The sequence below is a fragment of the Cryptomeria japonica genome, chromosome 3 (genome assembly GCF_030272615.1).
Source record: "Cryptomeria japonica chromosome 3, Sugi_1.0, whole genome shotgun sequence".
Classification (NCBI taxonomy): Eukaryota; Viridiplantae; Streptophyta; class Pinopsida; order Cupressales; family Cupressaceae; genus Cryptomeria; species Cryptomeria japonica.
This window is the reverse complement of record NC_081407.1, coordinates 737,339,565-737,357,240: the sequence shown is the minus strand read 5'-3', so window position 1 is coordinate 737,357,240 and position 17,676 is coordinate 737,339,565.

Sequence of the window (17,676 nt, the reverse complement as noted above, 5' to 3'; positions counted from 1 at the left end):
AGAGTACACGGTAATTATGAGTTCTAAGCGCGCACAGGGTGAAAAAAATATATCGTTGGTCTTGCCAACATTTTAGGGATTAACAGTGCGTACGCGGTTATTAATATATCATGTACACGGTACTTAGACATAGTTTTATTTGCCCAAGAGCCTCAACGACCTCAAAAGAAGTTTTGGAGGTCGTTGAAGCCCCCACTGCAACTGTGTCTGCACTTCTATCACTGTTTGATACATAGAAGTAAGTGATTTTTTTGTTTTTGTATGATTTCAAATGATTGAATTGTTTTGTTTTTTTTTTGCTTTTTTTAATAAAAGAGGAAAATCCACTAAACTTATATATTAATAATAAAATGTTTATATCGGGTTCAAAAAAGGCATACCGACAGGAAAGAACCTGCAAGAAAACCTCTGGTTGTAGCCTTCAAAGATAAAACTGGGCACTACCCTTACATCATATGTTTATGTCCAGTCAGACCCCCCAACCCTCTATCTCTAAAAGTTTTACAAGGGTCCCATAGGACAATTCCAAAAAACTAGGCTATCACCAAATGAAGGGCAGATCAAAAATGCCATGAAGGACCGCCAGGGAGATGAGTGAGATAGAAGCTCCTGCCAAAGCCATAGATACTCAACCGAGCATAATAAAAGCCAAAGAACCTCCAAAACTGCAACAACAAAAACCATTCCACCAACTACAAAAAGAAAATAGTCAGATATCCAAAAACCAAGAGCTAGAGCTCTCCTCTGAAGGTTCATGAGCTGAGGCCGGAGGTTGAATAACCCTTAGAGGAAAAGCCAAACAAGCAAGAGCAAAACACAAAGAGCCCAGAGTGATTAATGAATGTAATGCCTGAAAGACAACCCAAGCTTTATCCACATATTGATCAGGAGCCAAATACAACAGAAAATCCATGGAGGCCCGAGTGTCTTCCATGGAATCACATATTAAACCCATTTGTAATTCATGCAGTAATTGGCTAGACCTGCCATTAGCCATAAGCTCATGACGAGGAAGAAAGCCACCATAGTAAAAAGACCCCATATCAAAATGATAAATAGCCAATGCAGGAGAAACCAATGCCCAATTGCATACTAACGGAAAAATAAACATGGAAACCAAGAGGCAGACCAAGTCCTCATCAAGTAAAACATCAAAGCAAATAGTTTAATAGTTTTGATTCAAAAAAATAATGATAAGATGCATATTTATGGTTATTTGATTGTTTATGAACTTTTGTTTACATATATATGTAATATGATTCTATTTAGGACAACCAATATCAACCATGGGAAAGAACAAGCGAGGAACGATGGAACAACGAGAGGCTGAAAAGGAAAGACAAAGGAAGCATATGAAGAAATTATGTGACATAAGAACAATGGGACAAGAAGGTATGTCATCCTCAACATCTCAATTCAATTTACTAAACGAACATAATCCACCTAATGCAATTGAAGAAGAAACATTTGATTTACCGTATGAACCTAATGCAATTGAAGAAGACACCACATTGAATAATCAATTAATTGATGAACATACATCTGCTATGTTTGATGAAATGAATGTACACAATGCACCGATGTCAACACCTCCTAGAGTCATTCGTAGAAAACCAAAGTATCTAATTGACATTGATGAGAATATATTGAAGCCAATGCCCAATAAAATGAATGAACGAACTTGTAGGAGAATGGTTAAAATAATATGGTAAAACTATTTTGAAAACTTAAATCAAACTGCAAGATGTCAATTAATTGTTCAAATGATTATTTGAATTTTAGAGAGACAATGAAAATTCTAGGCCTAAGATCATCTGAAAGTAACAGCGAAAGAACTATTGTGAGAAATATATTTGATACATATCAAGCTATTGGTTCAAAATCACGTACTAAAGATTATAATGTTACTTGACGTGTCATTACATCAACCATAATGAGCAAGAAAATAAAAAAAGATCGTTTGATAAGCAAAACAAGTCATTAAACGTTAGTATAACAACATTAAGTAAAGCATTACAGAGTTGAGAAAAAATAGAGGAACCTAACAATAATTTTCTTTGAGGATTCTCAGGTAGACTACCACGCAAAGACAAGGTTGTTGTTGATGCACTAAGAACATTAATTGAAAATTTTTGGCATGATAACACAAGATTTTCACCCAACCAAAGAGATGTTGTTAGAAGATGAATCGGGTCTACAAATCCTAAGCCACATGCCAAACACTATTTGGATATGACTCAAACAAAATTTTATGAAAGATTCCTTGAAAAGTTTCCTCAAATAAGAATTTCTCCAAGATTTTTTGAAATGGCAAAACCTTTTTATATTAAGATTAATCATGTACGCACCACATGTTGTTGTAGGATGCATATTGAATTTTCCATGCACTATGATATTTTCCATCATATTTGTTCTACTTTGCACACTAATGATTTTTTACAGGAATGCAATATACAAGCACCTCCTAAGTCGGTAAGAGAATTTATTTCAAGTGTGATATGTAATAGGCATGATGGTTGCATTTATTATCAGATGCCTTGTTTGGAAGGTTCTTGTGCTATATGTGGTAGTTTGCAATGTTTACCAAGATGTGTACATTTGGAGAGCATACATGAAATTGGTAGGAAACTAGTTTCTTTTGGAAAATACAAGATAGTCACATATGGAGTTAAAGATGGAAATGATTTGAAGATATGTGAGTTAATGAAAAATGATATTTGTAGCTGAACTTATGAAAATGTTTCAAGAGAAACTAGTTTATGAGTACATAATGCATACACATAGAGCTCGATGGTCAGATGAGCAGTTCAAGTTATGTAAGGACACATTTCCTATTGGCACCATTGTCTCTATTGTTGATTTTTCTGAAATTTATACACTACAACCTCAAAATGAAGTGCAATCTATGTATTATCATTCTACACAAGTTTCTATTTGTGTACACATAACATTCATTCATGCAGATGATAGCACAAAGGAGGATAGAAAGGTTGTAAGAGAGTATCACTTCTACATAAGTGATGATCATACTCATTCATCGGAGTTTGTACATGGATGCTTTAAAATTTTCTATGATAATTTAAAGGAAAGAAACATATAATACAACTAACACTTAATATTGTCAGATAATTGCATCGCACAATTCAAGAATGCAAGGATGTTTTATCAGTTGACAAGGATGCATATGACAAGCGATGTACAAGATTTTTGGAATTGCACTGAGGCTAGACATGGTAAGGGAGAGCACGATGGTGTAGGAGCATGTGTAAAAAGAGCCCTAGCTAGAGAAGAATTGAAGTACGAAGGTGGTGCTGAGTTGATAGATGCAAAAACAATTGTGCGATGGTGTTACTTTGCGATGGGTCCAGGTAATCTAGGTACGTCAATGGTTTGTAGATATTTTTGGTTGACCACTGAATCTAACATTGAAAACTATCTATATTGTTGTATAGTTGCAGGATCGAGTGACATGCACTCATTTATGAGTTCAAATTCAAGCTCACTAGTAATTTATACGAGACAGATGGTATGTTTTTGCTCTTCGTGCATGTATTGTTTGTGGGAAGAATGTGAATAACAAGAGTGGGATGACAAATGGTCTTGTAGACCGTTGGTTCCCATTGATACATATCAAATTCCCAAAGCACTACAATTGAGCCAGATGGAGACATCAGTGGATTTTGACCATGTATCTGACCTAGTGGATTCAGGTGATTTTTTGAGTTAATTTTTTTGCAAGTATTCTTTTTGGTTCATTTTGTTGTACGTCACACTTTATTTTGGTATTAATTATCACTTTATAAAATGCGGTCATGTGTATGTAGTTGTTGCATAAGAAAACAATGAAGAAGGAACAGATTACTATTTGTGTCATTGTGTTCAGCCTAAAAGAAAATTGAAAACCACAATCATTGACAGAGAGGGTATTGAGTACCCAATAGGGTCTGTTGTCGTGATAGGAACATGGCTTAGGAGATACCCTATCAAGAATTTTAATGTTTGGTTGTTCAAGGACTTTGAAACACATAGACATATTCTTCATTTTTCTAACCTTGTTGTTGCAACAAATATTCATTTGATGAAGTATCGTGGTAGATCTCATAACAAGATTTTATGGAAAGTTCGTGAATCTGACCACGAGGCAATACTTGACACAATACAAGTTAGAGTTGATCCTGAAGGCTCACTTGATTGATTCTACGGTTCATAGTAGAATGATTTTGAGAATTTTGTATTTATCATCGACGAATTGTTTTATATTCATTTTGTGTATATATAAATGCTCATGAGCTTATTTGTACATGTTTAGGGGTATAATTTTATATATTTAAATGGCAATGAGCTGATTTGTACATATTTAGATGCCATATTTTGTATATTAAAATGACGATGAGATGAATCGCACATATTGTAATGCTAATTTTTTTTATAAAATCCCATGAGATGATTTGTAAGACATTTTTTTGTATATTCAAATAGCCAAGAGTTGATTTGACCGTATTTAGAGGCAATTTTTTGAATAATATGTGACAATGTTTTGTGACTATTTTTTGTGTCTATGTTTTGTGACTATGTTTTGAGTTTATGTGATGAGATAAGATCAATCATGAGCAATATTGATTCTTGTATAATAATGGATAATTATTTGAGTCATTATCGGGTCATAGGAGTCATAGATTGAGTCTAGATATGATTTAAGTTAAAATTATCATTATTGTCAAAAAAGTTGTCAAGCTTGTACATCGCGCTCGTAGGGTATGAATCTCGACGTTCCAACGCTTTGGGACGCACGAGAGGAGCATGCCTATCATAAACCTGCCCAACTAGAAGCACCCGTGCCGTCAGTTTGTGCACAAGATGAACCAAATCAATTCTAGCCTATCTTGCAACTTTGCATTGCATGCAACTGACGGTTTTTGCAGCAAGCAAAAAAATGCTACCACTTGAAAATGGCTTTGATTCATCAAAAACTGAGATAGGACATCATAGAGGAGCCTCACGTGACCCCACAAATTCAAACGGATCAATCATATGTGTCCTGGATTGGAAGAAAAAATCTGTCAAAGTTTGAAAAAATTTTGGACTCAGGGCACCTGAGAGATCACACTAGTAGGGTATGACTCTCGACGTTTCAGCACTTTGGGATGCATGAGAGGAGCATGCCTAGCGTAAACCTATCCACCCATATGTGCTTGTGATGTCATTTTGTGCACAGGACGAACCGAATCAATTCTAGCATATCTTGCAACTTTGCATTGCATGCAACTAACGGTTTTTGCAACAAGCGAAAATGCTACCAATTGAAAATGGTTCCAAGTCATCAGAAACAGATATAGACCATTGTAGAGGAGCCTCACGCGACCCCAGGGGTTCAATTGGATCGATCATATGTGTCCAAGATTGGAAGAAATAGTTCGTCAAAGTTTGACAATTTTTTGGACTCAAAGCACTTGAGAGATCGCGTCGATAGGGTATGACTCTCAATGTTCTAGCGCTTTGGAATGCATGAGAGGAGTATGCCTAGTGTAAAACTTCCCACCTGGACATTCTCATGACGTCGATTTGTGCACAGGATGAACCGAATCAATTCTAGCCTATCTTGCAACTTTGCATTGCATGCAACTTACAGTTTTTGCAGTAGGCAAAAAAATTCTACCAATTGAAAATGGCTTCGAGTCGTCAGAAATCGAGATAGGCCATTGTAGAGGAGTCTCATGTGACCCCATAGGTTCAAATGGATTGATCATATGTGTCCTGGATTGGAAAAAATAATCCACCAAAGTTTGATAATATTTTGGACTCAGGGCACTTGAGAGATCGCATCGATAGGGTATGACTCTCGACATTCCGGCGCTTTGGGATGCATGAGAGGATCATGCCTAGTGTAAACCTGCCCACCTGGACGCGCTCGTGATGTCGATTTGTGCATGGGACAAACTGAATAAATTCTATCCTATCTTGCAACTTTGCATTGCATGCAACTGATGGTTTTTGAAGCAGGCGAAAAAATGCTACCAATTAAAAATGGCTCCGACTCATCAGAAACCAAAATAGGACACTATAGAGGAGCCTCATGCGACCCCACAGGTTCAAATGGATCAATAATATGTGTCCTAGATTGGAAGAAATAGTTCGTCAAAGTTTGAAATGTTTTTGGACTCAGGGCACTTGAGAGATCATGTCGGTAGGGTATGACTCTCAACGTTTTGGGATGCACGAGAGGAGAATGCCTAGCGTAAACTTGCCCACCCAAATGAGCTCATGATGTCAGTTTGTGCACAAAACGAACCAAATCAATTCTAGCCTATCTTGACAACTTTGACAACTTTGACAACAATTGAGCAACTTTTACATCTTTTATCCAAATGAAGCCAAACTTTGACAACTTTGATGACAATTGAGAAACTTTGACAACAATTGAGCTAATTTTATATCTTTGGTCCAAATGACCCCAAACATGAGAACCAAAATTTTACCATTGCGAGCATGAGGGTGCTCTCGCACCACACACATATTATTGTTTATATTCATATTGTCGATTTTTGTTGTTTATATTCATATTGTTGATTACATAGGCAAATATTCATTTAAATTTATAAAAGGGCAGCCACCAAATATAGTGAATACACAATAATGAACTAAATACAAGGAGTTTTGTAGGGTTAATTCAACATTTTAGAAATTTTATCAAATCATATTCCATGATTGCAATGTTTTATATCATAGATTTTTGTTGTTTATATTCATATTGTTGATTACATAGGCAAATGATCAATTAACTTTATAAAAGGGTAGTCATGAAATACAACGAATACACAATAATGAACTCAGTACACATTTATTGGATCAAATATCAACATTTATATATATATCAAAAAAGTATGTTTGCCAAGTCAATACAAGTATTACAAAAATATGGCAAATGTCATGTCCAAATCAATATACAATAAAAATGTAGAATATATCTACATGTATTGGTCATTCTATGACCACAAATAACACTATATGATCCTAAACTTGTGGTGGATCATCAAAATTGAGCATCTTCGATGCAGTACGCTACTCTGTAGATGGCTACAAAACCACAATTCAAAAGTCAAGTTAAAATTCTTTTGTAGAAAATAGTTCACAATTAACAACATAACTATGCATTTAATTATAATTTCTTTGCAATTGAAATGTAGATTACCTCATCGCTTGTTCTCAAAGCTAATGTCTTCACTCTCCTCTCCTTCTCACTCCTAAGAGTTTTCTTGAAGACAAACTTAAAAGGATCCACGTTATGGCTGAACCGTGAAGGGGGCTATTGTAGATTAAATGTATAATTAATACAATGTAATAACATAAATACATCAAAAACACTTAAAAGCTATAATATAGATAACAATGATGTATCGGTGCCTAAGATGCTTCTCTAACAGACTGAGGATGGCTCACCATCGACGAAGAAACTAACGCTATTACCTATACAAAAAATGATCAAAGATTAAATACAATTAATATAGTGATAAGTATTGTAGGTTAAAAACAATTAATGTAATATATCAAACAAAAGTCTACCGGATCCTGAGATGCTTCTCCAGTGCACGGAGGAGGGCTCGCCATTGATGAAGAAGCTATGGATATTTCCTGTATGAAAAAATTATAAGATTATAATTTATCACAAGTTCACATGTGTTTGCGGTAAATATAAATTTCCATTTTAATACCGCCTTATTGAGTCATGTCCCTAACTGGTCCTTTGGTCGGGTTGTGTGCCTTGAATTTTTTGTGCAATTCAATCTTTGTTGTTTTCTTTAAGTTTCATTGTGTTGAACTTGAACCTTGAACTTGAACCTTTCTAGTTCAAGATTCAAAGTTCAAGGAGCGTCATGTTAAAGTTTATTTTAACGTGCGACTTTTTAAGTCTTCTTTAGTATTTGTCAGTATTTAGCATTGGCTGAACCTTGAACTTGAACCTTTCTGGTTCAAGGTTCAAAGTTCAATATTGGTCATGTATATGTTTTTGTGTCGCTGTTGGTTTTTAAGGTTCAAAGTTCAATATTTGATTTCTTGCAAATCATATGACTTTTCACGAGGTGGTGGTGCGGATTTTAAGATACGGCTGATGGCGGCAAAAAAAGGGAATATTCTTCCTTAATGATTTAAAAGTTGTCATTTGTAGCAAGTATGGCATGGGAATCCGTGTTTTCAGATACGAAGTGACTTGTTATTAAATGCATGCTCGTTTGCAATCATTTCAGAGTGATGTTGCACGAGTGAAGAGTAATGATGATAACTTACGGAAATCATGGGTAAGATTTTCTTGGATATTTTAAATTGAGCAATTGTTTTGTTGAAGATTGTCATTTGTGAAACATAAGTTTTAAGGAGATTTTTGGAGCAAAAGGAAAATAGACTACGACAGGGATCTTGCAGATGACAGAGGAAGGTATGTTCAACGACTTTCCTAATTGCTGCAGTTTTTAAAAGATCTGGGTATATTGTTTAGCTGTTTGTTTTTGTTTTACCTAGTTTATGCTTTATTTGAGTTGATTGGGGAAAGATTACGGGTTAAACATGAGGCCGACTTTACCTAAATTAGTGAGCTCTTCTTCCCTTTGTGAGTTCCTTGCCAAAGCTAGCAGATACGGCTCTAGTTCAATTAGATTTAGATGTTTTCTTAGAAAGAGTAAGGAACCCAGCTACTGATTCTATGCTGAAAGATATTGCACAAAGTGGTTTATTGGAAGCAGCGGCATTTCCCACAGCTTCCCCTTGTCCTGAGTTGGTTTTAGAGTGCATGAATCACTATGACAAAGTTAACAGGTGCATTAGGAGAAATAATGGTGAGGTTATGTTGTCTATTGATAGAGAGACAGTAATGGCGGCCATGGGTATCCCACATCGGGAACCCTATGAGGATTGGACAATTGGAAAGTCTTATGGGATTTATTTCGAGAAGAAGTGGTATTACAAAACTATTATTGCACGAAATTGGCTTTTGAAGTTTCAAAAGGGCGACTCAAGGCTACCAAGGCCATTAACTCGAGAGAATTTGATTCTTGGAATCAAAGATTTGGTAATAATGTTGAGCAGAATTAGGGGAAATTCATACTCCTTCTATTGGGAGGACTAGATGTATTTCTTCATCCAAGTCATTCTCGACAAAGACCAGTTCATTGATTGGGGCACCGTAATTGCAGAAAGGTTGCATGAGGGTTTGAGCAATTACCCTAGGATGTCAAATTTTTATGTCTTCGTATTTGTTCTATATGTTAGCTTGTGTGAGGGAGTGGCCTGGACTATTCCATACAAAATGGGTTTAGGGTATAAAAATCTATGAATATCACCCCCATTTGACCCAAAAAGTACATGTTGACAATTACCTTCGCTGGAATGATATTTTTGCTGGGAGATTAACTTTTGAGTTACAAGGTAATTTGCACAGGAGAATGTCGGTTGAAGTTGTTGAACTAATTAACATCTATGGTAGCTTCTTTACTCAATTTAATCACTTCACTTATATAAGGGTAGGAGGCTTTAAAGGTGAACCCTTTAGGTTACCTAGATATGTTTCAGACTATTGTGTTTTGGTTGAAGTTTCCAGGCAATTAGCCCACGGTGTAATGGATTATGGTGAAGATTCTGGCACAAGTGGAATTTTTCCTATTGATTTAGGCCATTACAGTTGCAGGTATGTTTCCGATGCACTGAATCTTGAGTTAAAATTTAAGAGATTTCATTTGAAAACCTTCTTGAAGAGAGATAATTTTGACAGCAAAGGTTTTATTGCTCATTATGTGAAAAAGATAATGCCTGATCAACATGTGCCACAGTTGGAAGATTACTAGGAAGACTGCTCAGATGAATTTGAAGTGAGAAAAAGAAATTGGTCTAGGTTAAGTCTGAAGCAGATTCTCGATATGAAGTTGCAAATGGATACCTCTGGTGTGACCATTGATAATGGAGATGTATTGGATCCAGAATTCATGAAACGGGTACACAATGAACCCCTTCCAGAGGTTGATTGGAGTAGAAATATGGAAGATAGTGTACAGGCACACACCTTCAGTATAATTTGCAGAAGAGAGAATTGGCTAAGGAGCTGCAGATTTCATCCGGGAAAGGCAACCAGTTCAAGAAATAAGGGTAGAAAAAGGGAGATTATGAGCAAAACCATTGTTTTAACTAACATTCTTATTTCTGTTGCAGGAAAGAAGCAAGTTAAGATTAAAGAGGAAAAACTTGACTCTGAAGCTGCACATTCCATTGGTGGCCGAGTTACTAGGTCAAGATAGAAGAAGAACTTTCAGCCACCTGCCGCTCATCTCATTCTTGATTTGGACGTCGAAGAAGTACAGGGTGATATGACAACACCTATTTCTGATGCTAACAAGGTCTTAACCAATGCTGGTGCTAATATCTAGGATTCACAAGTGCTTGATGTTATGTCTAATATAGATAATGCTATGCTGCCGACTTCAGGAGGGTCTTTGCCCATGCAATCCAAGGATCTAACTGTGGCTCCTAAATGGTTAAGTGATTCAATTACCAAGAAAAGGAATGTTGTGCCTATTTATGTGTCAATGGAAGATGTCGTGACTAAATGTCTAGGAAGAGCCACTAAACCAAAGCGGCTAAAAGTGGAGACCAAGATCGGTTTTGATAAGGACACAAAATATTGGACTGCAAATATTGCTAAGCCTACATCTGATAAGGATACTACCACTGCCTCAGAGGCCGATTATACTATTGAGCGAGTTGATTTGGGGGTAGGAACTAGAGCAGTTGATGTGAAACATTTAGAGACTTAAACCAAAAGGATTATCTCCCGCACTTGGAAGGATGAAAAGGATAAAGCAGAGTTGAAACAGAGTTTAATGCAAATGGCTCAATACATCCACGCTCTGCAAAATAGTTCGCTGCCATTGTCCCAAAGCTATGTTCCCTTTAGTTCAAAATCCCCTGGTAATCAAAAGTTCTTGGGTGAGGTTCAACGGAACAAGATGATCGTAGAGATTTTCTCTGAGTGGCTCACATCGATTATGCATCGAGTAACTAATTATATATCAGAGTTAGTTCAAAATTTCAAGGATGCCAATGATGTTACCAAGGAATTGGACACTGACTTAATCTCATGGTAGGATGAAAAGACTAAATTGGCACTGATTTCAAGGCAAATGCACGATATTCAGCGCTATGGCTTGATGAATTTTCTTGTCGAAAGACAAGTGCCAGGATTAGATGAAGACATAATGTTCAAATGCAAATAAAGTATAGAGTTGCGTAACCAAATCATTGAGAAAGGTCATAGTGAGTCTGCCAGTTTGCAAAGTGAACTAACAACCCTTAGAACAACCATGCAAAAATATTTGTGTTGTTTAGATGTTCAGTTGCTTAAAGAAGACGACCAAACTTTTGAAGATACTGCAGAAATGGTCAATCAATTCAGCAGTCACATTAAACAGATTAAGGTGGAAAAGTCATTAGTCATGGAGGATTTTATGAAGATTGTCAAAGTGGAGTCGATGCTTACAGTATGTCTAGACCACTTGGATTCTCACAGAGATAAAGTGTAGTTGGTGAAAAGAAAGAAGGAACTCTGGAAGCAAAGGGTAATTCATATCAGCCTGCCACATGTAGTGGTAATCCAGGAGTTTTCGAAGGTTCATTGGGAGTGTAGTACAGCGAAAGCGATTATGGTGTTCGCCCAAAATAGCAACCTGGGCAATCCGATTGAAACAGAATCGACAACATGACTAGCACTGCTAGCAGTTGTATGCCAACGTGTCTAGCTTTCTTTTAATTTTTTAATTATGTAGTTAGGACAATTTCTCATTAACTCATTTGAAGTTAATTTTACCTTTGGTTAAACTATTGGTTTGGTGACCTATTTATAAGCTTTGTAATGACTTTACGTGGGTCCGCTAAGTTTTTGAAAAACTATCTCTTTAATTTTGGTTGAATACTTTATGTATGTGTTGGAAGTTGATGATCATTTATGAATGAAAATCAAATGATAGTTTATCTTTGACTACAAATCTATGTTTGGTGTTTGAAATTTGATTTCTGTGAGAATTTATTTCAAGAAAGAATCTGTCATAGCTCTCTATATGTACAGAAAATATCAGTGAAAATCATCTTTTAAGGTTTTCATTTTGTTTTAGCGTACATGTGAAGTCTATCGGCTTTACGCAAAGAATTATATATGAATCAATGCTTGTGTTCATTTGGTATTGACTGGTGAATACAATTACCTTTTTGTACTTTCTGGTGAAAAGTATAATGTTGGTTGTGTGTAATTTGGAGCTGATTGAATATCTATTAAAGGGAGTTGTACCTTAATTCAGAGGTTAATCAATATGATGATTTTCCAACTGTATGGTGAAATTTATCTTTCATTTCTTGGGCTAAAGAGTCTAAAAATTGAATAAATTGTGGGAGACAAATCAGTTTACCAACAGATTTTTTGGCAACTCTGCTAGGGAAGCGAACCAGATAATTGGTTTTAAAAATAGTCATCTTTATGGTGATGCTTTTATCTTTATAGATGGTGTTGCCTCATGAAGGGTTCTTACCTATTTTATAACCAAATCTAAATTGGGTGCAAGAAGAGCAAAGTAACATTATCTCTGAGTTGGATACTCTAGCTTGGAGACATAGAAGAAGTTGAGCTGAATACGATAGGATAAGTACATTCCTCGACGAAGTAGAAAGGAAAGCAGACCATCCTGTGTTAGTTTTTGAGAGGGTGATTGTTCCTAGAGTTTTCTTTATTAGAATCCCTGGTAATCAACCACAGAATCCCAGACGCTTATTACCCCGATTGCTTCTCACATCGGTTGCCTAGTTGCAAGACTGGAGTTAAGGAGATATACTAGGTCCCAAAGAAGGGAAGGGGTTTTTGATCCTGTCTTTGAAGAGTTACAGAACCTAAATTTTCAATCCACTTTCTCACCTCAAAGAAGGGCTAGAAGTAGACCTCCTTCCCCATTGCCATCATCACCTATGTCCTCGGTCTGTCAAGCTTTGACCCTGCACGGTGTTGCCTTACCAAATATATTCAACCCAACCCCCCTCAATATCATACTTCCAATGGTAGCAAACAATCCTTGGGGGGTTGTTGTAGGCCCGTTGAACTTAGGTTTGAATCTTAACCCCTTACCAAAAGGTGCTAGGGATCATTTGCCAAAATTTAGTGGGGATGGAACGATCACCATTGATGAACACCTGAATATATTCAGTGTGGCTTGTGGGATAATAGCGGTTCAACATGAGGACATTGTTGTCGGGTTGTTTGTCCAAACACTAACCGGGGTAGCAGCCGATTGGTTTTATCACTTACCAAATAGTGTGATAACAACCTGGCAAGATCTGAAAACAAGATTTGAGGCAAGATTTAAAGTGGCTAAGGATGAACATTCCCTCTTGGCTCAATTAGCCCAGTTGAAAAAGGAAATTCCCGAATCTATGCGGGACTTTGTAGTAAGATTTGATAAGATCTTACATAAGATTCCAGCTAATCAAAAGCCCTCAGATGACAACCTTGAGTGTTTCTTTATTAATTCTATGCATCCTAAAATAGGTTTCTTGATCCGCAGGCAAAGATTTGCAGATTTGAATGCTGCTAAAACCCTTGCAGTTGAATTAGAAGATGATTTAATCACAGCGGTTAAATGGAAAAGGGAAGTACAGATACCTAGTGCTCAACCTTCAAATTCTTATGATCCTGTCATCCAGCGGTTAATGAACGATGTGATTTCCCTAAAAAGACAAGCTCCTAAAGCAAGCACTTCATATTCTCAACCATATCAGGACATTCCTAGAAAATATCCCAATCAACAAGGAGGAAATGGAGGAAGACAATTACAATTACCTCCTGTGCAACAAGGACTTGCTATTGAAGCACCACCTCCTAAGACAAACACGTGTGTTTCATTTAACTGATGAACATGATGGTTTTTCATGCCTAGAGATTGTTCATTTTTTCAAATGATCGATAAAGGAGAAACAATCTTAGAAGCTAACAAAGGAGGCTCCCAAAGTATGCTTGGCGACTTTGAAATTCATTATATGGAATATGTCTCTAACTCGGAAAGGGGAGGAAACATGTTGGTGACTTTGGAGGATTCCTCATATGCAATTCTTACTAGAACTCAACAAAATTTGAAGTCTCAAGATATTGTAATACCTATCCATGGCATTGCAAAGGGTAAGGAAATTATGACTCGTCCTGGAAGTGTTTCAAAAGTTGTTCAAGAAGTTGCTTCTTCAAGTTCTGATTCATTTAATAGTTCCTTTGATATCATTGAATTTTGCAAATCATCTTGTGTTCAGATTACTCCGGCTAAGTATCTGAAGTTGAACCCTAAGGAGTTAGATAGACTAGTTGGATTTGTCAAGGGAAATCATACTCATACTTTAGCAAGTGAAACCCAAATGCCCGTGACTTGTAATTCTTCAGCACAGGTAAATAACAGCCCTACTTTAGTAATCCCTGAAGTCTCATCAAAAACTGTTCCTCAACAAGTTGAATTGATTGAACCTAGTCTTGAAGATAAGCCTGAACCTTTCTATGTGTCCTTGTTTATCAATGGGCATAAATTGAGTAATTGTATAATAGACTCTGGAGCATCAGATAATGTCATGCCCTCAGTAGTAGCAAAAGCTTTAGGTTTAACCTTAACAAAGACCTTTGGCAAATGTTATTCCATGGATTCCAAATAGGTTCCTTTGTTAGGGAAAATTAAGGATGCACAAGTGGCTTTAGTAGCACATCCTGATAAGAGAATCAAGTTAACAATTCTTGTGACGGACATCCCTGCCAGTTATGGCATGTTATTGAGTCATACCTTTTGTAAAGACATGGGTGGGGAAATTAGAATGGATTGGTCTCAGGGAATGATCACAGTTGGAAAATAGAGAGTTGTCCTGCATCCTGAAACAAAAGCCAAATACACAATCTTCCCTTCAGATGATCCGAAAGCTCAAATTTTGTATCAAGATTGTGGCTTTGGAAATTATATGATATCAACCGATTTTTAAGATGTCGATCAGACCGTAAATCCAGGTATGTTCGAAGAACTCTGGTCTATGGAATACGATGGGAGTTGTTCATCTTCTAGTTCAGGGGCTGGGGTAGTATTAATACCTCCTGAAGGTAAAGTTATTCCTTATTCTTTCAAATTGGAGTTTCAAAACACTAATAATAAGTTTGAATATGAAGCTCTATTATTAGGTCTTGCTGAAGCGAAGAAATTGCAGATCAAAATGTTGAAGGTTAAAGGTGTTGCTGAACTTATTGTAAAGCAAGTAAGAGGTTTATTCGCTGTTAAAAATGAGAGACTGAGACATTATAGAAACTGTGTTTGGGATGAGATTGAAGCATTCGATGCTTTCTCAATCAAAGCAATACCAAGGGAGTTCAACTTGAAGGTTGATTCTTTGGCGGTATCTGCAGCTCTATTAGCTCTTCATCCTGATTTCACAACAGATACCTACAGGGTAGAACTGGTATCTGCAGCTCTATTAGCTCTATTAGCTCTTCATCTTTGATAGAAAGGATGGGTATGTTAAGAAAGGGGAGAAAGAGACTCCCGTAATTCAAAACTCTGGTGAGTATGAGAGAATCAACATTGGTACTGAGGAGGATCCTAAATTTGTTAAATTTGGGTAAATGTTGTTCCAAAGAGGAGAAAGGGAGGTTCATCAGCCTGTTGATTGAGTTCAAAGATGGTTTTGCATGGAGTTATGATGATTTAAAGAATTTCAGAGATGGTAATTTCCAACATCACATTCCTTTGAAACCTGGTGTCAATCCTTTCTGGTAGAAGTTGAGGAACTTTAATCCAGAGGTAGCAGAAGCAATCTTTCATGAGGTAGACAAGATGTTGAAGGCCTGAATTATTTATCCTTTACATCATTCTACCTGGATTGCTAATATCGTCCCTGTTTGGAAGGAAAATGATGAAATACGAATCTGTGTTGATTTCAGAAACTTGAACCAAGCAAGCCTGAAGGATAATTATCCTCTGCCAGCAATGGATCATATTTTACAAACTATTTCAGGATCAGAGATGATGTCCATGTTGGATGGCTTCTCTGGATATAACCAAATCAGTGTCTTGAAGCAAGATCAACACAAGACAGCATTTATAACTCCCTGGGGCACCTTTACATATAAAAGGATGCCTTTCGGATTGATTAATGCAGGGGCAACATTTCAGAGGGTGATGGATCTTTCCTTTGGGAATTTGAGGGATAAGATCATTATAGTGTATTTTGATGATTTGATTGTGTTCTCTAGGAAGAGGAAACATCATCTGCGAGATTTGAGGAAAGTCCTGATGAGATGCAGAGAGCATGGAGTATCATTAAATCCTAAAAATTATATTTTTGGCGTCATAGAAGGAAAACTTCTTGGACATATTGTTTCAAAGGAGGGAGTAAAGGTGGATCCGGAGAGAGTAAAAACAATACAACAACTCAGCCTTCCTTCCAACAGAAATGGAGTGAGGTCCTTCTTTGGATAGGTGAACTTTCTAAGACGTTTTATTCCTGATTTTGCCGAGACTAATAAATATATCATAAATATGATGAGTGAGAAAGTAGTTTTTAAGCAGAATGAGGAAGGTAAAAGGGCTTTTGAAGAAATAAAAAGAGCAATTGTGCATGCACCTACTCTAGTTAACCCGGATTTTAGTAAAGATTTTATTATTTATTGTTATGCATCAGAGCATACTATGTCTGGAATTTTAGTGCAGAAAGGTGAAGATAATGAGGAAGTTCCAATCTCCTTCATGAGTGTACCTCTGAAGAAGAATGAGTTAAAATACTCGCAGACAGAAAAGCAAGCTTATGCAGTAGTGAAAGCCATGAAACAATTCAGGTACTATATACTTCATTCACATCCAACTGTCTTTGTTCTGAACTCTGCAGTGAAAAGTGTTTTAATTCAACAGGATGTTGGTATCAATAATAGAACATCTTGGGTCTCTAAGATTCAAGAGTTTAATTTAGACATTAAGCCCACTAAGCTGGTTAGAGGACAAGGCCTTTGTAAACTAATGGCAGAGAACAAGTTTGAAGAGGAGGGGAATCTTCCCTTAACTTTATTTGTTAGTCATCAGGATTCTTGGTTCACCGATGTTGCCTATTATTTTACTTATGGAGATTGTCCAGACCATCTTTCTCCTAGGGAGAAACGAAATTTGAACCTGAAAGCTGCAAAGTACGTTATCTTTGATGATATATTGTACAAGAAGGGTTTGGATGGCACCTTTCTCAGGTGTGTAGATAAGCCGCATCAAGAGGCTTTACTAAAAACTTTTCATGATGAGGCGTGCGGTGGTCATTTCTCTTCTACGGTTACTGCATATAAAATCTCGAGAAATTATTACTATTGGCCACGAATGTTCAGAGATGCGTATGCTTGGGTGGCAAAGCGTGAAAAGTGCAGATTGTTTGCAGGTAAACCCCAGTTGGCTGCCTTGCCTTTAAGACCTGTGGTGGTTGAGGAACCCTTTAAACAATGGGGATTAGATTTCATTGGTCCTTTGAACCCAACTTCCAGCGCAGGACACACTCACATATTAACAGCAACGGATTATTTCACTAAATGGGTGGAAGCTATCCCTGTGAAAAAGACCACTTCAGAGGTTGTGTGTGTGTTCCTTAAGGACAATATTCTTGTCA